Consider the following 23544-nt stretch of genomic DNA (forward strand, 5'->3'; position numbering starts at 1 on the left):
CCTGCTGGGTTTCCCAGCACTTTCTGTTTTTAATTCAGATTTCCAGCATCTGCAGTATTTTGCTTTTATTCCCAGTAATTTGCATCTCTGTCAAGTTACTGATACCCATGGATCTCAATGTTCTGACTTGTGTTTGTTTTACAAACGAAACAACAGGGCTTGGTGAATTCCCCTTGGTGAATTAAAGGGGGACAAACCAAAAAACAAGAAATACCCGCGCAAATGAAACGACTTGCCCAGATCTGGGCTGCCAAGACTGGAGGTCCACAGGTACCGCTCCAAGTTGGCCACCTCTGGAAAAGCCCAAAGCCAGGCATTGCAAATTCTCAAGCAGGCAGTGAGCCTGGTAAAATCAGGACAAGTGGCCAAAATCAGGGACTCTCAGTGACAGCCAACAGTATCCCAGAAGTCTGTTCTCAGCGGCAGTGCATTCCATATGGAATAATGAGACAAGTCATGTGTTGAGGTGTGTGGAGAAGTCAGAGATTGAAGATATCAGAAAGACTAGGATTGATCTGGTGCACTCTCTCTCTCAGGAGATAAGCACAGTGTGTTGATATGGGCTGAAATGCAAAATGAGTTAATTGGTGGCTACCTGCATCCATTGGCTACTTTCTTCCACAATTTCTTAGTTTCACTCTTTACTAAATTAAAAATAGCACTGTTTATTTTTAATTTACCACTCACTTTCCTCCTACTGCATTCTTCCTTTGCACCTCTTCCTTTTGAAACAACTTACATAGCTGTTTCTGTTCTTTCTTGTCTCTTCGGAGTCAGCTATGACTCAGATAGCACTCTAGCTGCTGAGTCAGAAGGCTTTGGTTTGAAGTCACACTGCAGAGGGTCAGGGACAAATATCTAAGCTGATTATCCTGTGCAGGAAGAGGGAGTGCTGCACCGTTGGAGGTGCCTTTTTTCAGATGAAATATACAACTGAGGCCTTGTCCGCTCTCTCAGGTGGATGTAAAAGGTCACATGGCATTATTTTGAAGAGCAGAAGAGTTATTCTTGATGTTCATAATTCCACCAACATCCATTACAAGCCCACCGACTCCCACAGCTACCTCAACTACAGCTCCTCACACCCTGCTTCCTGTAAGGACTCCATCCCATTCTCTCAGTTCCTTCGCCTCCATCGCATCTGTTCTGATGATGCCACTTTCCAAAACAGTTCTTCTGACACATGTCCCTTCTTCCTTAACCGAGGTTTTCCACTCACGGTGGTTGACAGGGCCCTCAACCGTGTCTGGCCCATCTCCCGCGCATCCACCCTCACACCTTCCTCTCTCTCCCATATACATGATAGGGTCCCCCTCTACATTGGAGAGACCAAATGCAGACTGGGTGAGCGCTTTGCGGAACACCTTCAGCCTGTCCACAAGCATAACCCAGACTTTCCTGTCATTTGCCATTTCAACACACCACCCTGCTCTCATGCCCACATGTCCATCCTTGGCCTGCTGCAATGTTCCAGTGAAGCTCAACGCAAACTGGAGGAACAGCACCTCATCTTCCGACTAGGCACTTTACAGCCTTCCGGACTCAACATTGAGTTCATGAACTCTCTCCTCCATCCTTACCCCCTTTTTGATCCCCTTTTTTCTAATTATTATAATTTTTTTTACCATTTTCTTTTCTTTTCCCAACTATTTCTATTATTATTTTTAAATGTATTTCCATCCATTGTTTTATCTCCACCTTTTAGCCTATTTCGATCCCTTCCCCCCACCCCACCCCGACTAGGGCCATCTGTCACTTGTTCATCCTGCTTTCTACCCTTAATGTCCCTATTAGCACATCATTTAGCTAATATCACCACCATCAACACCCCTTTGACCTTTTGTTTATCACATCTTTGGCAATCTCTCCTTTGCCTCCACCTATCACTGACCCTCTATCCAGCTCCGCCTGTACCACCTCCCCTTAAACAGATTATATTTCACTTTATATGTTTCTCTTTAGTTCTGATGAAGAGTCATATGGACTCGAAAGGTTAACTCTGTCTTCCTTTCCACAGATGCTGTCGGACCTGCTGAGTTTTTCCAGCAATTTTTGTTTTTGTTTCAGATTTCCAGCATCTGCAGTTTTTTTGCTTTTATCTTAGTTATTCTTGATGTCCTGGCCAATATTTGTTACTCAATCAGCATCACTGAAATAGATGGCTTGGCCATTATTATATTGCTGTTTGTGAAATTTTACATAGAAACATGGAAAATAGGAGTAGGAGTAGGTCATTTGGCCTCTGGAGCCTGCTCCACCATTCAACATGATCATGGCTGATCCTCTATCTCAATGTCGTACTCCCGCTGTCTCTCCATATCCCTCGACACCTTTAGAGTCCAGGAATCTATCCATTTCCTTCTTAAATGTTTTCAGTGACTTGGCCTCCACAGCTTTCTGTGTTAGAGAATTCCATAGCTTCACCAACCTCTGAGTGAAGAAGTTTTTCTTCATCTTAGTCCAAAATGGCCTACCCTGTATCCTGAGACTGTGGGCAGAATCATCCCAGATTTGCACTAAGGTGTTTTACCCGCCGACCACAATGGCGGTTTTTCATGCCATATCATTCCAAACCTGCCGCATTAATCATGCATTCCCGGGGAACACGCCGTTTCCATGGCAGGCAGGCTCTCATTCGCCCACCACGCCATAATCTCACCGCTTCATCACACCGGGCGCCATATTTAATGTGCAGCTGCGCACACCCCTCTGAGTGTTTCCAGCCCACCACTGCTGCAAAGAAGACATGGCTCCAAAAGGCAAAAAGACTTTAGCCCCCAAGTTCAATGACGCGTCACTCGAGCGTCTTTTGGACGCAGTGGAGGCTTGCCATGATGTCCTCTACCCCCGCTCTGCCATAGGATGGGAGCAAACTCACCAGTCCAGCTTGGGAAGCGGTGGCAGCGGTGGTCAGCGCCAACCCCTTGCAAAAGAGGACAACCATCCAGTCCCACAAGAGGATGAATGATCTCCTCCGTTCTGCCAGGGTAAGTCACTCTTCTCATCAATTTCAACTCACACACTCACAAACCCATCACACATCCACAGGGATCTCACTCACTGCCAGTGCAAGGGACATCACCATTCACTCTCTCACACACACCTTCATGGTCCTCATCCCGTCCATGGGACCACTCACCACCCACACATGCTAGGCATATTCATGCAGGACAAGCTGGCAACAAGTGAGAGAGGTCGCAGGCTGGTGGAGGAATGCCTGAAATAAAGGCCTGAAAACTTTGAAAACAGAGCCATCCAGCTGGCTGGTGAGGATCTGGACCGGTCCTATCCTGATGGTGATGTCGCCAGTGCTCTACCAAGTGAGGATCCAGCAGTGCAACATCCATCAGAAACCCACGCCGTGAATGATGTGCCCTGCTTCACAGGCCACTGCCATGCACTAATTATCTCTCCTTGCTTTCACAGGCACATCTGCCAAACAGCCGAAGACCCATGACCCAGGGCCTCCAATCAAGCCCCGAAGAAACCTCTGAAGAGGAATCTGGAGGCACGCTCCCTGAAGACCAGTCACAGCGCTCACCCACACCCTCCACCAGCGCAGAGACACACACCTTGGTGGGACCTAGCTTTAGAGTAGACTCGGGATCACAACCTGGTGAGCAAATCACATATTCTGATCCATGTCAGGAAGCTGCAGGGACTTCCGAGGTTTCTGGCGCTTGGAGGACTGCTGGAAGCCAAACATTTGCTGAGTCAGAGTCAGATGACAAGCCTTTGGACTCAAAGGCAAGCTCAGGAACATCAGGAAGGGATATCTGCTGCACTCCTCAGATTGTAAGGCATGATGGAGGAGTACGTCCACCTTCAGGCTGAGGTGATGGCGCCGGCATGCCAATGCACCGAGGTCAACACATGTAGGGTGGCAGCCATCATGGAGACCTTGGTCCAGGATGTCGCTCCTGCACTGCTGCACGGGCTCAACTCCATCGCTGATGCCATAGTTGGCCTCCAACAGAGTGTACACGAGAGGGGGACAGGGCAGTTTGATCTCACTCCAGCTACGCCTTCTCCTCAAGGAGTCAGCCAGGGTCCCTTCGGTACCCATTAGGAAGAGGATTAGCAGGTGTACCCCCCGCGGCCATCTACCCAAGTGATTCCAGGAGTGTCCAGCTCATCCGAATGCCCTCTTCCTGTGACCCCGGCATCTCCAGCTCCACAGCTCAAGGAAGGTGTCACTGCCACACAGCAGGACCCCGAAAGCAGACTGGGACCCTCCAGGTCTCGGTCTTCCATAGGACGCCCGTCAAGGTCATCACAGGCAGGGTGTTGCAGTCAGCAGGCTGCCTCCACCTCCGCTGTGGATGTCTGGGGAGCACCAAGATGTAGCGGCAGGAATAGAAAAGCTAAGAAGATGTAGTTGCACAGACTGGGCATGGGTGTTAACCACTTGCACATACTGTTCACTATTGTCAATAAACTCCCATGAATGTCTCCCTGTCTATGGCTCCTTGTTCTGATGAGCAGTGTTCATGTTACTCAGATGTGAAACCTTTCTGCACAAGATAAAGGCAGGTGTCTCAGTCCAGGGCCTCTTCCCTGTGCTTTGTGCAGCCTTCAGACCACAGTGATGGTCCAGCCTCACACGCCCTTGACACATTACTGATGCCTGGACTTAGATGGTGCTTGTCATTGTTGCCAGAATGAAGTGGGCAGGTGTCACAGAGTTCCCTCATTCTCTCTGTGTGCCCTCAGTGCCTTTAAGGTGGGGCTGGCCCCCATCTCATTAGCATCTGTGACCAGTGATGCTGTGCTCCTGAAGGGCTCAGGTGCTGAAGGCGGACAAAGGATCAGATGCTTTTAAAGTTTCATGGCTGCGTCTCTATGATATGACCCTGATCACGGAGCGCAAGTGAGCTGCCCTCAGCCAGACAGGAGTCAGACATTCTCAGAGGCGATGTGAAGATTTATGGAGTGTCCTCACTGCATGTCCTCATCATTCTCCTGCAATCGAGCGACTATTAGGGTCTACACTGTGACCCCATGACAGGAGCATTATCACAGAGGGTATGTGCACTGCCATAAGCCAGACTGGAGTCAAACATTCACAGATGCAATGTGAGGATCTCATGGGGTCTTCTCACTGCATGTCGTCATCATCCTCCATAAATCTAGCAGCTATGAAGGCGTCCCAAGCACGCCTGCCTCATCTGGCCAGTGCGATGGCCTCATCACCACCATCATTGTAGTCGAGGACCTCCTCACCCTCATCACCATCAATGTACTCCTCATCAAAGGAGACCTCCAGCTCCCACATCTCCTCTTCAGCCAGCTCCTCTCCCCGTTGCAGGGCCAGGTTGTAAAGGGCACCGTAGGTGGCAACGATGTGTGACACCCTCTTTGGTCTGTATGGCAGGGCTCCACCAGACCAGCTCAGGCAGCAGGACCTCATTTTCCGCACCCGATGGTTTGCTCCACCGAGTTGCAAGTTGCAGCATGAGCTCATTTTACCTTTGCTTTGCTGCAGTCTGAGGCCGCCACAAAGGGGGTCATCAGCCACGGCCTCTGTAGGTAGCCCTTGTTCCTGAGGAGACATCCCTGCAGCCTCTCTGGACCCTGGAAGAGCTCAGGGATCTGTGACCAACTGAGAATGAAGGAGTCATGCACACTCCCTGGAAACTGTGCGCAGATCTGCAGGATGTGGTAGTCACGCATCAACTGCACATTCAGTGAATGAAATCCCTTGTGGTTGACATAGTTGACCACATGTTGCTACAAGATCTGAGTGCCACATGAATGCAGTCAATGGCACCCAGCAGAAAGATTTGGGCAAATCCAATTGCTCTTGCATCCTGGCTCTCCTGGTTCCAGGTGTAAAGAACATACCTTTTTGTTTCTGTTGGACCGTGGACTAAAATTACAATGGTACAGTTTGAAAGGCATGTGCACTGGAACAGTGTGCGGAATATTTACAATGTTGCTGTCCTGGAACAGAGTGTGCCATGAAAGACAGGATGGTGCCAAGGAGGAGTCTGGTCTAATGGGGAACTGCCTAGCAACAACGTTTTAATTGACTCCTGACCAGGTGACCAGGCTTTGTGTTAGAGCAGTGCAGCAGAATAGCTCCTAGTCTGAAAGGAAAAAGACCTAAAACTTCTCTCTTCTGTGTATGTAAGGTTTCAGTAATTCTACAATAATAGCTAGCTGGCTTTTTCTCCTCATATGGCTATAACCTGATCTCTCTCTGAAAACCCCTGTCAAGAGGCAAAGGGGAAAATCACTGACAGCGACATTGAAAGGCAAGTGTTCAGCCAGTGAACTAAAGACTGAAAGTGCTGGTAACCGCCTCGTGTCATCAACAAAGAACTGAAATGAACTTGGAAGACATCGATCAAAATTAACCCATCGAATTCTATACTCTGGAATTGGTGTTATTGAATTGTTCTATCCCACCCTTAAAATCCATGTTTTTATGTGTCTTGTATGTGTGTGTATAGGGATTTAAGAAGGGGCAGAGTTTAGGTTATAGAGTTAGACACTAGCAATTCATATTTTTTTCTTTTGCCGCTGGTTAATGACCAGAAATTTGTTCAATAAACAGTTATTTACTTATTAAGTTTACAAACCTGGTGCTCGTATTCTGTTAACCTAAATTAAACAATTAGGTGGCTTGATCAAACCTTTTCACATTGGTCAGGCTTGGGGGGCAGTGGGGCTTGGTATTGCTGCGCACTATCCCCAGTGAGTTGTGACACAGGTGAAATGCACAAAGTTGTGTACCCTCTCGAAGATGGCATCCGTGACCTCATGGATGCATTTGTAGGTGGAGGCTTGTGGTATCCCACAAAGACCACCTGTGGATCACTGAAGAGCCACTGGCATAGAAATTGAGTGCCACTGTCACTTTCATGGCCACTGGCAATGGATGCCCTCCATGTCCCCCTGACGTCAAATCCAGCTGGCAGCTGTGACCGACCAGTTCCCTAGACATGCGCAGTCTTCGGCGACACTGGTTCTCGATTATCTGCAGGAATGAAAGGCGGTGTCTATAGGCCCTGGGTCTAGCTAGGCACCGACCAGCGACGGTTTGCTATGGCTCATCGGCGGCAAATGTGGGAGCTCCAGCCATCCCATCTTCCAGGGGGTTTTGCTCCTCTCTCTGGGCAGCCAGACACCTTCATTCTCTTCTGCATCGCCTTTACTCTCTGTGCACCATGAGGCACACAGCTAGTTCTCCAGGCTCCATGATCCTAATGTACTCCTCCTGTTGGATGAAAGAGAGAGATGCGTGGGTTAGCATGGATGTACTAAGAACCTGCCTTGGTTAAGTCTGGAGGCCTCTTAACGCAGAATGCTGGCCACCACTTGGTTGGCCAGAGTTTAGTGCACTGCATGGCTGCCCTAAATCCCACCCAGCTCCACCCCACTCCACCCAACCAATTAGTGGCAGCTTTGCCCTTTGGACTGCAGGCTGTGCTCTCAGCTCAGACACAGGCATTCTACTAACCCGCACTGCAAGGCTGCGCTGTTAGCTTGAACCATGGGGGAGACTGGTCCAAACCAGGATGCAAGGGGCTGTGAGCACCTCCACCAGAGACTGCTCCATGGTCAGCTTTAGCAGGGAGATTGTACAACGTACCCAGTCGTCCAACTGTTCTACAGTCCACTAAAACGCTTATTAGTTTGCAGTCTGTGCTCGAGGGGTGAGAAGCTCTGGAGCGCTTGGTGGCACTTTGATGACCCTGCATTGCTTGAGTGAACAGAGAAGCTGGAGACCCGACTCCAATCACATCAATGTGGCTGCGTCTGAACTGTCTCAGTTACAGAGGAATGGTCACTTTATACAAGGTGTCCCTAATGTGTGGCCGCTTCTCTTGCACACCCCCTACCCCCACATGCTTGTGCGCTTCCTTCAACCGCATGGCAGCCTTTCACACCCGTCCAAAGTCACCTCAACCACAGGGCAACCTCTGCACCACCCCCTCCCCTCAACGTTTCCTCAATCTTGAGGTCCAACAGGCGTCCATCGTGAGTGCTCCACAACTAGATTGGTTCACCAGATTGATTCCTGGGATGGCAGGATTGTCGTATGTAGAGAGATTGGGCCGACTAGGCCTGAATTCGCTGGAGTTTAGAAGAATGAGAGGGGATCTCATGGAAACATATAAAATTTTGAGCGGGATGGACAGACTGGATGCAGGGCTGATGTTTCCTCTGCGGGGTGGTCTAGAACAAGGGGTCACAGGGCAGAATCATCATGCCCGCTGGCATCGGGTGTGTTCAGTAGCGTGAGCATGACCACGACGTTACTGTCCACTCACCTCCGAGTTCCCCTCAAAGTGCAGTCAGCCAAGTGCACGCCTTTTATACGCTGTTGTGAAACACGTCGGTGTGCAATCATGCCGATGTAGGTGGATGATCCAGCAGGGCTGGGTGAGTTTGGGGGGTTGGCCTTATAATGATATGCTGATGTATTATAATGAGGTCCCCAATGTCCGGTGACAGGAAATGCAGCCCGCTATCAATGGGCTGAGCAGACGATCGCAAACGACATCGTGAAACTGATTTTTAGCCTTCTCGCTAAACATTGTCCGCTCACGCCAATGAACACACCCGACGCCAGTGGACACAATGATTCTGCCCTGCGACCCCTTGTTCTAGACCCCCCGCCAGAGGAAACATCATCCCTGCGTCCAGTCTGTCCATCCCGCTCAAAATTTTATACGTTTCAATGAGATCCCCTCTCATTCTTCTAAACTCCAGTGGATACAGGTCACCTCCTACTCTTCTAAACTCCAGTGGATACAGGTCACCTCCTACTCTTCTAAACTCCAGTGGATACAGGTCACCTCCTACTCTTCTAAACTCCAGTGGATACAGGTCACCTCCTACTCTTCTAAACTCCAGTGGATACAGGTCACCTCCTACTCTTCTAAACTCCAGTGGATACAAGCCTAACCTGTCCAGCCTTTCCTCATAAGAAAACCCGCCCATTCCTGGGAGTAGTCTAGTAAACCTTCTCTGAACTGCTTCTAACGCATTTACATCTTTTTTTAAATAAGGAGACCAGTACTGTACACAGTAGTCCAGATGTGGTCTCACCAATGCCCTGTACACCTGAAGCATAACCTCCCTACCTTTGTAATCAATTCCCTTCACAATAAATGATAACATTCTATTAGCTTTCCTAATTACTTGCTATACCTGCATACTAACCTTTTGTGATTCATGCACTAGGACACTCAGATCCCCCTGCATCTCAGAGCTCTGCAATCTCTCACCATTTAGATAATAAGCTTCTTTTTTATTCTTCCAGCCAAAATGGACAATTTCACATTTACCCACATTATATTCCATTTCCAGATCTTTGCCCACTCACTTAACCTATCTACGTCATGACATCAGGATGTCATTTTACCTCAGTTGGACAAAGAATCTTCTAATATTTTTCGGGTTACGCAGGTTTCTCCATAACAAGCCTGAGTGCCTTCATAATATTGCTGTTTAAAGAGGTTTTTACTTGCGTGTCTGTCTCTGTGTAGTTTATCTCCCAACGTTCAAAACTAGAAAATTAAAAACCTGGCAGACCTCCTGCTGAAAAACCAGAGACTGACAACTCCCAAAGCAGTGGGTGCGATCTGCTTATTCAATACTTATCTAATGAATTGCTTGTTCTAACCATCTATGAGGGAAAACATCAAAGCAAATTCATTTCTATTTTCACAGAATCACAGAATCCTAACGGCACAGAAGGAGGTCATTCGGCCCATCGTGTCCGCACCAGCTCTCCAAATGAGCTTTATGACCTAGTGCCATTGCCCTGCCTTTTCCCCCGTACCCCTGCACACTTCAAACCCTCCTTCCCTTTTTACAACTTGGATGAAAATGTTATGCTTTTAAAATACAACATTGAAAGCAATAAGTTTTCTATAGTTGCTCTGTGCAAAAATGCCCAAAAGATCAGGATAGGGAATTGGATGTATACTTGAAAGGGGAAAGTTTGCAAGCCACAGGGACTAATTGGGTAGTTCCTTCAAAGAGCCAGCAGAGGTAAGGTGGGCTGAATGGCCCCCTTCTCTGCTACACGATTCTATGATAGTGGCACCACAGTGACACTAGTGGGGAGGTGGTTGCTCAGTGGCATTGTTGCTGGACTGGTATTCTAGGGTAATGCTCTGGGGACCTGGGTTTGAATCCTGCCAAACCAGATGGTGAAATCTGAATTCAATAAAAGCTCTGGAATTAGAAGTCTAATGATGACCATGAAACCATTGTCAATTGTTGTAAAAGCCCATCTGGGTCCCCTTTAGGGAAGGAAATCTGCTGTCCTTACCTGCTCTAGCCTACATGTGACTCCAGACCCACAGCAATGGTTGACTCTTAAACACCCCCTGAACAAGAGTACTTAATGAATGCTGGCTGAGCCAGTGATGCCATGAATAAAAAAAAAGTATCCCACTCCTTAGAAATAACATGCCTTAGCCAGAAACTACAATTTACCATTAGGCACTTTGCATTGTTACTTGAATTAGGAATTAAATTTAGAAATGTTTAGTTGCTGCTACCTTAGTTTAATCATGATGTCAAACAGTTTCTTTTTTTAAAAATTGCTCAGAAATTAACACAAAATCCAAACTCCTTACCTTAATTTTTCTTTGTTTAACATGTGACCAAAATGGCACAGATCAGCTGGAGTGCAAAGACTGTCCATTGTAGAGAATCCCAGAAATTGTAACTGGACAAAATGAACAAATATTAAATGAATCAATGGGAGAAAAAGAGTACAGTGTAGAGATTCCTGGTGGCAAATAATTTATCACTCAGAAACTGCTATTTTCACTCGCTCCAGAATTTTTCAGTACTTTTTTTTATTCATTCACAGGATGTGGGCTTCACTGGCTGGGCCAGCATTTATTGCCCATCCCTAATTGCCCTTGAGAAGGTGGTGGCGAGCACCACCTCTGTAGTCCATGTGGTGTTGGTACACCCACAGTGCTGTTAGGGAGGGAGTTCCAGGATTTTGACCCAGCGACAGTGAAGGAACGGTGATATATTTCCAACTCAAGATGATGTAATGCTTGGAAGGGAACTTCCAGGTGATGGTGTTCCCATGAATCTGCTGCCCTTGTCCTGCTAGACGGTAGTGGTCATGGGTTTGGAAGGTGCTGTCTAATGAGCCTTGGTGAATTCCTGCAGTGCATCTTGTAGATGGTACACACTGCTGCTACTGTGCGTTGGTGGTGGAGGGAGTGAATGCTCGTGGATTTTTTTTTTATTCGTTCATAGGATGTGGGCATCAGTGGCTAGGCCAGCATTTATTGCCCATCCCTAAATGCCCTTGTTGAGAGGGAATTTTTAAGGGTCAACCACATTGCTGTGGGTCTGGAGTTACATGTAGGTCAGATCAGGTAAGGACGGCAGATTTCCTTCCCTAAAGGGCATTAGTGAACCAGATGGGTTTTCACAATGTTTGGCAATGGTTTCATGGTCATCATCAGACTTTTAATTCCAGACTATTATTGAATTCAAATTTCACCATCTGCCATGGTGAGATTCAAACCCGGGTCCCCAGAGCATTATTCTGTGTCTCTGGAATACTAGTCCAGTGACAATACCACTAGGCCACCGTTTCCCCCAAATGTGGTGCTAATCAAGCGGGCTGCTTTGTCCTGGACGATGTCAAGCTTCTTGAGTGTTGTGGGAACTGCACTCATCCAGGCAAGTGGGGAGTATTCCATCACACTCCGGACTTGTGTCTTGTAGATGGTGGACAGGCTTTGGGGAGTCAGGAGATGAGTTACTCGTCACAGGATTCGTAGCCTCTGACCTGCTCTTGTAGCCACAGTATTTATATGGCTAGTCCAGTTCAGTTTCTGGTCAATGGTAACCTCCAGGATGTTGATAGTGGGGGATTCAGTGACGTAATTCCATTGAATGTCAAAGGGCGATGGTTAGATTCTCTCTTGTTGGAGATGATCGTTGCCTGGCACTTGTGTGGCGCAAGTGTTACTTGCCACTTGTCAGCCCAAGCCTGGATAATGTCCAGGTCTTGCTGCATTTGGACATGGACTGCTTCAGTATCTGAGGAGTCGCGAATGGTGCTGAACATTGTGCAATTGTCAGCAACCATCCCCACTTCTGACCTTATGATGGAAGGAAGGTCATTGATGAAGCAGCTGAAGATGGTTGGGCCAAGGACACTACCCTGAGGAACTCCTGCAGTGATGTCCTGCAGCTGAGATGACTGACCTCCAACAACCACAACCATCTTCTTTTGTGCTAGGTATGACTCCAACCAGTGGAGAGTTTTCCCCCCGATTCCCATTGACTCTAGTTTTGCTGGGGTTCCTTGATGCCACACTTGGTCAGATGCAGCCTTGATGTCAAGGGCAGACATTCTCAACTCACCTCTGGGTTGGATTTGTCCTGTTTTTTGTGTATAGGACATACCTGGGCAATTTTCCACATAGCTGGGTAGATGCCAGTGTGGTAGCTGTACTGAAACAGCTTGGCTAGGGGTGTGGTAAGTTCTGGAGCACAAGTCTTCAGTGCTATTGCTGGAATATTGTCAGGGGCCATTGCTTTTGCAGTATCCAGTCCCTTCAGCTGTTTCTTGATATGACGTGGAGTGAATCGAATAGCCTGAAGACTGGCTTCTGTGATGCTGGGGACCTCCGGAGGAGGAGGCTGAGTTGGAATATTTACTCGGCACTTCTGGCTGAAGATTGTTGCAAATGCTTCAGTCTTACCTTTTGCACTGATATACTGGGCTGCTCCATCATTGATTTAGTTTTATTTATTTATCCATGGTTTTATCCCCTTTTTTATCCCCCCTTCTAACCCATTTTCTATCCTTTTTTTCCCCACCAACACCACCACCCACTCACCACCCCATCCGCCAAAGGGCCATCTATTACTTGTTCATGTTTTTTTCAGAGTGCTGGCCCTTGTTCTGCTATTATCACATGCTGCTTCCTTACCTTGTCCACTATCAGCACCTTTTTTAGTCCTTAACTCTACCATTAACACTCCTTTTGTCCTTTAGTTCGTGACATCTTTGTCAATCTCTCCCTACTCCCTGCCTATCACTGGCCTTCTATCCAGCTTCACCTGCTCCACCTCCCTTAAACAGTATAAATTTCATCACATTTTCACTTCTCTTCAGCTCTGCAGAAGGGTCATGCGGACTCGAAATGTTAACTCTGTTTCTCTCTTCACAGATGTTGCTAGACCTGTTGAGTTTTTCTGGCATTTTCTGTTTTTGTTTCAGATTTCCAGCATCCGTATTTTGCTCTTATGTTATTGAGAATGGGGATATTCATGGAGCCTCCTCCTCCAGTGAATTGTTTAATTCTCCACCACCATTCACGACTGAATGTGGCAAGACTGCAAAGCTTAGATCTGATCCACTAGTTGTGGGATCGCTTAGCCCTGTCTATCACTTGCTGCTTTGTTTGGCACCCAAGTAGTCCTGCATTATAGCTTCACCAGGTTGACACCTCATTTTTTTTTTAGGTATGCCTGGTGCTGCTCCTGGCATGTCCTCCTGCACTCTTCATTGAACCAGGGTTGATCCCCTGGCTTGATGGTAGTGGTAGAGTGGGGGATATGCCAGGCCATGAGGTTACAGATTGTGTTTGAGTACAATTCTGCTGCTGCTGCTGATGGCCCACAGCGCCTCATGGATGCCCAGTCTTGAGTTGCTAGATCTGTTTGAAATCTATCCCATTTAGCATGGCGGTAGTGCCACACAACATGATGGAGGGTATCCTCAATGTGAAGGTGAGACTTTGTCTCCATAACGACTGTGCGGTGGTCACTCCTTTCGATACTGTCATGGACAGATGCATCTGTGGCAGGTAGGTTCATGAGGATGAGGTCAAGTACGTTTTTCCCTCTTGTTGGTTCCCTCACCCCCTGCATGTCATGAAGCTATTAATGTATATAACATTTTGGAAAATATTTTTCTTTTAAAATAGAGGTTTAGTCTGTGGGTATGCCTTAATTGGATTAAAGCCAGCTAGTCTGTGTGCTTTGATAAAACTTTACTAGTTTTGACATGTGAGAGAGATAGCATGCATGTGCAATTTTTGAATAGAGCATTCAAGAAGTGGGGTGAAAATGATATCTATCTAGCAAATACCAAGGCAAATGTTTATATTACTAATAAAATTGGTAATATGAAAGGGGTTTCATTTTTAGAAGGAGAAGTTCAAATAGGCTGGTGACACAATGAGAATTTGTATTCAATCAGCGGTGGTAGGTATAACAAGACAACCGTTTTGTGTTTGCAGGGCAGAGATAATGTAAGATCAAAGCCTGTAAGCCTACCACTGTCTGCAAGGAACTAAAATGAAAAGACCTTTATTTTGAATTTGTAAGGTGAAAATGCTTTGCCTGGTGTTTGGTTAAGTCTATGGGTGGCTGTTGCCTTAATGGAGATTCGCTTAGGAATTTGTTAAAAGTTATGATGGTAGTAATTTGTGCCATGTATTTTAACCTGTGTAAATTAATAAAATGTTTCATTTAGTTTAATGTAAAGCCTCGAGAACTGGTGGTCTGATTCCTAAATTTAGAGTCACATCTCAAACATACCACTTAAAATTATAGGTTACAACAGTTGTTTAAAGTTTTCCTCTGGGATTTTTAAATAACTCCGCTGTACCAACTGCATTGGTCATAACACTGCAGCAGACCCAGTCTAGCAGCTATGTCCTTTAGGACTCGGCCAGCTCAGTCAATAGTGGTGCTACTGAGCCACTCTTGATGGACATTGAAGTCCCCCGCCCAGAGTCCATTCATTAACTCATGCTATCAATAGTATGTGTGGAAATTCATGACATTTACAATAGGATGTCACGCTGTGCCAGAACAGTCTTCCTGATAAGGAAGAAGGAGTGCTGATCCATTAGGATTGTACTCATAAGTACATATGTGGAAAACATTGATAAAAGCAAAGTGGAAAGAGAAATGGTAATACTGTGAAAGAAAAGCAATGTATTTTATGCAGAATATGACACTTGTAGGGTTGGAAAAATAAGCATTGAAAGGAAAGTCAGGAGAGACTCAAATTAAACTACAATTAAGATTAAAACTAATGGGGGAGAAATTGATTAGTATCCAACTACAGGCACAAAGGAGCATCAGAAACAGAGGTACGCTGTTCAGCCAGTTCATTCAGTGTTATTTTGTACAACTCCAACATGAGATGATGGGACAAATGCAAAACAGTACAAACTCTGTATAGTTTTTCACCAATTTCAGATTAGTATCATAAAATGGATGCTATGTCCCTGGTCGGCATATGAAAGGGGATTACCTTCTGTTGAAGATGAGTGCGAGGGATCTCTGAATACTTTCCATTCACAACACACAAGTACCAGGCAATGACCATTTCCAACAAGAGAGAACCTAATCATTCCCCCTTGACATTCAATGGCACTGCTGAATTCTAAACCATCAATATCATGGGGGTTGGGGGAGTTACAATTGACCAGAAACTTAACTGGACCAGTCATATAAATACTGTGATTAATAGGAGCATGTCAGAGGCTGGGAATTCTGTGGCAAACTCACCTCCTGACTCCACAAAGCCTATACACCATCTACGAGGCACAAGTCAAGAGTGTGATGGAATACTCTCCACTTCTCTGGATGAGCACAACTCCAACAACATTCAAGAAACTCAATGCCATCCAGGACAAAATGACCTCCTGAATTGGCATCCCATCCACCATCATGGTCTAGCCAGCAACACCCACATCCTGTGAATGAATAATAAAAAAACATAAATGTTCATTGTTGTGTAATCAGATAATAAAACAGTCCAGACCCATTAGCAGCAAGACTTGGGTAACAATCAAGCTTGGGCTGGTAAGTGACAAATAGTATTTGCACTTAACAAGTGCCAGGCAATGGCCACCTGCAACAGGAGAGAATCTAACCACCACCCCCACTACACCCCACAACATTTGATATTCAACAGCATCACCATTGCCTAGACTCCCCCACCATCAACACCTGGGGGTTACCATTGACCAGAAACTTAACTGGTCCAGCCACATCAATACAGTAGTCACAAGAGCAGGTTAAAGACTGGGAATTCTGTGGTGAGTGACTCATCCCCAATTCCCCAAAGTTTTTCCACTATCTATAAGGTGCAAGTCAGGAGTGTGATGGAATACTCTGCACTTGCCTTGATGAGTGCAGCTCCAACAATACACAAGAAGCTCCAGGAAAAAGCAGCCCTCTTCAGTGGCACACCAAGCAATCTACAAGAGGCACTGCAACAACTCGCCAAAGCTCCTTCGATAGCTGTTACCACAACCTTTGTCACGCAAAGGTAGTAGGTGCAAGGAAGCACTGCAACCTGCAAGTTACCGTTCAAGACACACACCATTCTGACTTGGAAATAAATCACCATTCCTTTACCATGGCTGGATCAAAATCCTGGAACACCTTACCTAACAGCACTGAGGGTGTACTTACACCACATGGACTACAACAGTTCAAGAAGGTGGTTCACCACCACCTTCCAGAGGGCAATTAAGATTGAGCAATAAATGCTGGTTTTGCCAGCAATGTCCACTTCCCAAAAAAATAAAAGAATGCAACAAAATTTATATCAGTCTCATTTGTGGTAATGATCTTTACGTTGAAAATTAAACTTTTACATTAGGTCAGTCCACTTAAAGAATAGTATAAGATAACCATGTCTAGCTGACATTGTAAATGTGTTTCCGTTGCCCACGGGCATACAATCATTGAAAACTTTGAAAACATTTGCCTCTAGTCTTTGGTTGAAGTATCAGAAATCATCAAATTAGATATATAGCTGATAGTTATTAAAGATGTGAACACCATGTTTGATTTTAGTCACATGTTCGCAGTGTTAAAAGATTTGAATCAAATATTTAATCAAAATTTATTTTAGAACTGTAAATTTGCCAGTAAATAACTCTAGTATTCAGTGAATGAGATGATAGAAAATAGATGATTCTAAATGAAAAACCACTTACTGGTATTGTGGATATGCACTGAGAACCTGCAGTCTTTCTCTGCTGTCTTTAAGAGTGACACCTTAAGCATTCATTGGATGTGGTGCCTTTATTGTTTGAGGCAGTGCAGTAATATTGCTGATCCTCAGAAATATGTTTGCAGTGTAGATACAGATTATTTGAGTGAGAAATCTCTGAATTAGTGCTTTGCATCTTTTTATACCAAGCGTAAGTGATGCGGAGGGACCCATGGAGCGACTCGCACAAGACTTGCAAAGTACAGTTGGCTGTTTGTGCTGCTCATTTTTCTTGAAATAAAAAAGTTTCTTATTCAAATGTTTCCCTTTTCTTGTTAAAATTTCCACACATTAAAACTAAAACAGTAGGATATTGTGCCCCAATTATTAATCAGGCCGCAATATTCATTGTTTCATGAGTTTTAACTTGAAACTATTCCTGTAGCATAATCTGCCTGCTTCAAAGCCTCACAATGTCCTCTTGTCAAGTCATTTAAATACAAACCCAGTGGGATTTCAGACTGGCACCTTATTGCTCTGTCCAAGAGTGGTCTGATGGAAAATCTTTCTGGCTGTTCCCTCGTTGGAGGGCCCATCTTCAAATGACAACTGATTCCTCTTAAGTTATTATTATTTGAAAGTGGTGTTGAGTTCACATAGAGGCCTGAAAGGCCACTTTGTCAGGTGTACTTACCAATGGCTGTAAAGGAGGTATAACTGGCAGGATTTCCCTGTGATCCTGACATGCCCAGAAGAACGACGCTGGCATCGCAGTAACCTCCCCGCACCACTCCAGCTGTGTCCCAAATACAGCAGCAAGAGAAACCCCAAGGAAATTCACACCCCACATCGTTTTTTTGTAATAAGGAAACCCAAACTGAACTCCAGATGCAGCTTCACCAAGGCCAGATACAACTTCAACATCACCCTGCTTGACTTAAGTCATATCCATAATCACACATCCCAAGGCTATATTTGCTTTCTTAACCATCTGTGGGCACTGACCTGACAGTTTTCTCCATGATACACCCCAGATCTTGTTCTTGCCCTATAATTTAATCATATGCTCTACGTTATTCCTTCTTTGATGTAATGTCATAACCTTACATTTACCCAGGACGAATTCTATCTGCTGCTTCCCTATTTTTACCTGACTGTCCCAATCCCTTGAATAATATTCTGTCCTTTAAGCGAAAACAACCAAAACCAAACATTAGCAGCACGGTGTAATAAGAATAAATGGCTCAGAGAAAAAGCACCATCAGCTATTTGTAGACACACAGCAGATATTGAGTCCAATCCAGTCCTCTCTATACCTCAGTTGTACCATCCTGTATCTGCTGAAGTAAGATTGCTCACGGTAACAATGAATATTTCTCGTGTCTTGCCGTCGATAACTGAGACTCTTCCTTGCCTTCCAAACTCCGTAATGGTGTCAACTAACATAACACAGCTAGTGCAATACCACCTCTGGCACCAATATTTCTTATATCACTCATATTTCTGTTTGTCGTAATTGCAGGATATTGTAACTGTCCTTCCCACAACTCCTGTTGCATTTTGTTCTGCCCACAAGGCATCTGAAACTAAGAAAGATATTATTTGAGGAGTTAGACTTATTAACTGATTCCTTAATGCATTCTAATTTCTTGTCGATTGATGTATTGGCCTAAAATATTAACTGTCTTGTGTCTATGCTTCTTGATACTTGATTGTCACATTTATGTCCCATGGTTATGCTTTCACTGAAATAGTTTATTTCTTAAAGTAGAATAGCAGCAAATAAGGATCGAAAAAGTAGAAAATATGTGAATAAAAGCCAGGTAAGTGGCTAGAAAAATGATTTAAAGAACCATAAAAGAGGCAACACAGAAAGAGGCCATTCAAACCAACATGTCTGCATTGCCTCTTTGCTACAGCAATCCAAAACCAATTTTCCTGGTCTCTCACAATAGGTTTCTATTGTCTTATGCTTCAAATACTTAAGCAACTTCTGGCTTTAGCACTCCCTAAGCAAAGCATCTCATGGTCCAACAACCCACTGTGCAAATTTCACTTCTCATTTACTTAGTGACAATTTTAAATTGGGGATTCATCACCAAGTCCCCAACTAAAGGAAAGTTGTCTTTCCCTGTTCTTTCTATCAAAATATTCATAAGTTTAAAAATCAATTTAATTTTCCACTGAACCATTTCTACTCTCGATGGAAAGAGTTCCAAAATCTCAAAGTCACCAGAAATATAGATTCCCAACCATGGCAAGATCTTGTTGAATCTATGGACTATACTATGGTGTTAATATTCTTTCTACAATGGAGTAACCCAAAATTTTACAAAGTATCTGACTGTGGCCTATCCAATATTTTGCATAAATCAATCAAAACTACATTACTATTTATGAAGCCTAAAACTCTATTGACATTTTTTTTTATGGTTTAATGTTCTTCACTCAGGGAAATGTGTTGTTGATCCCCCAGCCTTATTAAATCAAGTTAGAATGCCACAACACAGGAAAATATCCCAATTTATTTATCAATATGTGCCATCTTGCATTTATTGGCATTAAATTCCATCTAACATAGTATTTGTCCGTAGCAGCTCTGAAGAAGACTGATATTGGACTCGGAACATTAACTCTGTTTCTCTCTCCACAGATGCTGCCAGACCTGTTGAGTTTTCCAGCACTTTCTGTTTTTATTTCAGATTTTCAGCACCAGCAGTATTTTGCTTTTACCTATTTTATCAACATCCATTTACACTTCCTTTTGATCCTTGGAATTATTTGCTATGCCTTCAATTTTAGCATCATCTACAAACCTGGACACCACTCTTTGTTGCCTTATGTCCAAAATAAACAGAAGCAATCCCAGAAAATAACCCTATGGAACACCACTACCCACTTCAAACTACTTTGCCTTTAGCTTCTACTGTTTTCTTCCCTTTAACCAGTTTTTAATCAAACTTACTACCCTTTAACAGTTGCAGTTATCTTGTCATAACTTGTCCTTACACCTTTTAAGGAGTCCCCTGGGTTTGGATTCCACATGATGGCTCATGGAGTGCCTTTATTCTCTTCACTTTCGGAAAAAGAAAATGTGCGGAACCAAAGAGAGGAAAGTAGCACCTCAATCACCCAAGGCTTGTGCTGCAAGTCATCAGCCAAACACCTCGGAACCCCCTGTCAGTGAAATAGGAGGGTGGTGGTTTGAATGAACAGCGGTCTTTAAACAGTGTCAGTGGGATAATGTTGTCAATGATGTGATATGTATGGAATTATTTGAGGCAAGGGATAAGAATGCCTGTACCAATGCATAGCAGCATGATTTCCAAAAGGAAGCCTTGCTAGCTGTGGAGGAAAGCTACATATCAACAATTGGCCAAGGGTGGAGCATTCTGACAGAACTCAATGGCAGTGAGTCTTTTCAAAAATTCATTCATGGATGTGGGCGTCACTGGCTTAACCAGTATTTATTGCCCATCCCTAATTGCCCTTGAGAAGGTGGTGTGGGGCTGCCTTCTTGAACCGCTGCAGTCCATGTGGTTCAAGAAGGCAGCTCACCACAATCTACTCGAGGGCAGTTAGGGATGGCAATAAATGCTCATAGTCTTAAAGAGCTCGCTTCTGCTGAGCCTCTGGCTGTCTGACAGCTGGTACCAGTGTGTCATTGCTTAATGAGAGATGTATATTGTGTATCATGGGTTGGGGCTGTGGAGAGGGGGTGGGGGTCACAGTGACGGTCTGGTGACAATTCTCCACTTTGATCTCCAGACGTGCACATTAGCCGCAGCAGGACTGAGGCACGTCTAACGCCTCTGTTCATCCTGGGCTGTCCGTGGGTGCACTTTCTGATCCACCTCTTCATCCTCCTCAAAGCAAATAAATGGGGATGGCCTAAAAAGAAACCAAGGGTGATTGTCTAGAATTAAACTTAAAAAGGCTAAAAAAAAACCTTTTTAAACCCAGAAATACTTTAAACATTCTTTATTTAGAGCTACACTTAAAAAGTTCATTAAAATTTTTAAAATGTAAATATATATTTTCTTAAATATAAATCCTATTCTGAATAAACATGTTTTCAGATTCTTCCGAGCTCTTTGTGGCCTTTAGCTATGAGGCACCTCTGGTCCATCACAACCAAGTCCAATCATCACTAGGGAATAGGGGAGTGAAATGGGACCCTGCAGGAGACATAGCTACTCACTCTCATTTGTGTGCAGCTGGGTGAGAATACAGCAGAGGTCAACTGACCCCACCCCCCCTCCCCCTTCCCCCCCAGCAGACTAAAGTAAATGGCTCCGTGCATTTCAGGATGAGGATCCCATGTTTTGCCTCACCTCCATATTTCTCTCCATTGGCCATCCTAGGCGCATTCGAAAACTGTCAGCAAAACAGAAGAAAATCTCTAAGATAAAAGCAAAAAACTGCTTTTCTATTTTCCTTAGTTCTGTTGAAGAGTCAAAGGGACTCGAAACGTTAACTGTGCTCCCTTCCACAGATGCTACCAGACCTGCTGAGTTTTTCCAGGTATTTTTGTTTTTGAGAAGAAAATCTCTATATATTTTTCCCCACAGTTGGCCACTCACCTTTTAGTGCACACGTCTCCTTTGATCTGCTGCGCTTGTTTCCATAAACCACCCCCCAAGAGTCTGGGATCCGACACAAGACCTCTGAGTTGCACAAGTGGTTATAAATGATTGTCCAGATAAGCCGAGCACAGGAAATGAGTGGTCAGCTTGCACTGTGCTGCAGGCCAGCATTGCAACAGCAATTAAACAGAAATTCGAAGCATGTGTCTGATATTGCCTTTACTTGGAGAAACTACTTAACAAGAAGCTGACAAGCTATTTGGATTTCAATAACTGAAGATATCGCTGTGAAACTTTCTGATTACAGTTATTTCAATGGACTTCATTGGCAGCAGAAATAATATTGTACTTTAGAGCTTTTCTCAGACTCACTGAATAATACTAACATTCTGATTATCAGTTTAACTCATTTAGAAGTCTCACCTACCTGGCAAAGAACAGATGAGAACAATCAGGAATTGTTCCATTTTCTTCAAGAAAAGGAGCAGGAGATTATATTCCTTCGGCACTTCGGACCAGAGGTTGGGTATGTTTTCCCCTCATGTGGTCAGTTTACAGGCATCTCTCACCGTCAAAAAAACTGCAGTGGTTGTTAACCACTAGCTCGGACCATCCTGCTGGCTGAAGTAAAAATTCATCTAATTGAATCTGTATTCTTAGTGTACAGCAGAGCTATTGTGTCGTATACTAACTTGTCACTGTCTTCTTAAACCGTTAGGAAGCTGATTCCCATTTGACATGCTGGAAGGGGAGGGAGACAGACCCTTCGAGAGCAGCAGCCATTCAAACAGAAGGGCAGGGCTAAGTACCTGGCTCCATTTACAGATCGTGGGTGTGAACCTGCAGTAGTTTAAAGAAAGACTTGCATTTATATAGCATCTTTCACAATCACAGGATGTGCTATAGTTCTCTATAACCAATTAAGAACTTTTAAAGCGAAGTAATTGTTGTAATGTAGCAAAAATATAAAGAGGAACGGCCCAGTTCCAGGAGTTGGTGAGGCTCTAAAAGCTGTTTTATGCTGTGCAGTCACATTCGAGGCAACTGATAAAGTGACTGAGCACTTCACTTTTCTTTTGGCTCCCATCTCTAGTAAACTTGAGTTCATCCGAAACTCTGCTGCTTGTATCCCAACTTGCACCAAGCTGCATTCAGACATCATCCCTGTGTGCGATGACCTACATTGGCTCCCAGTCTGGCAACGTCTCGATTTTAAAATTCTCATCCTTGTTTGCAAATCCCTCCATGGCCTCATCCGTCCCTACGTCTGTAACCTCTTCCAGTGGTACAGTCCTCCAAGATCTCTGCACACCTCCAATTCTGGCTTTTTTTCACATGCTAATTTTCCTTTGCTCCACCATTAGTGGCCGTGCCTTCAACTGCCTAGGCTCTCGATTCTGGTATCTAGATCTCTCTACCTCTCTCCTCCTTTCAGGCAAGTTTTTCCAGGTAATTCTGTTTTTGTTTTGGATTTCCAGCATCCGCAGTAGTTTTTTGTTTTTATCTCTGTGTTTAATTGACTGCCACTCCTCTTCAAGAAATGCCTACCTTGAAGAAGTACTGCTCCTCTCTCCGCCTAATATTACTCAGTTCTGTTGAAGGGTCATGAGGACTCGAAACGTCAACTCTTTTCTTCTCCGCCGATGCTGCCAGACCTGCTGAGTTTTTCCAGGTAATTCTGTTTTTGTCTTAAAAGCTGTCTCTTTGACCAAGCTTTTGGCCTTCTGTCCTAATATCTCCTGTGAAGCTCCATGTCAAATTTCGTTTGGTAACAAACATGCCACTGGGAACTGGACCCAGATTTCATCTGCCTACTGATGAGTGGAAGGATTGAGCAAATCATTACCATTTACATCCTAGAATCCCTGAGAGACCCTGGCTTTGATCGTAGCCCCAAGACCCTGGAACCCAAAGGCATTGTGCTCTCCTCCAGTGACTCAAGGGCTGTAGCCATCTACTGAAGCGGCATATATATCTCCTGGGCCA

At 44.8% G+C, this 23544-nt stretch overlaps 1 long non-coding RNA gene across 1 annotated transcript; it reads right to left on the minus strand.

Annotated features, from left to right (window-relative positions):
* Positions 1 to 20033: 20033 nt before the first annotated feature.
* Positions 20034 to 22303, minus strand: LOC144683397 (uncharacterized). The gene is made up of 2 exons (XR_013577243.1): positions 21986 to 22303; positions 20034 to 20863 (listed from the first exon to the last, which is right to left on the minus strand). It is a non-coding gene; the product is annotated as an uncharacterized LOC144683397 (long non-coding RNA).
* Positions 22304 to 23544: the final 1241 nt, after the last annotated feature.

This window comes from Cetorhinus maximus, chromosome 8, assembly GCF_964194155.1.
Source record: "Cetorhinus maximus chromosome 8, sCetMax3.hap1.1, whole genome shotgun sequence".
NCBI lineage: Eukaryota > Metazoa > Chordata > Chondrichthyes > Lamniformes > Cetorhinidae > Cetorhinus > Cetorhinus maximus.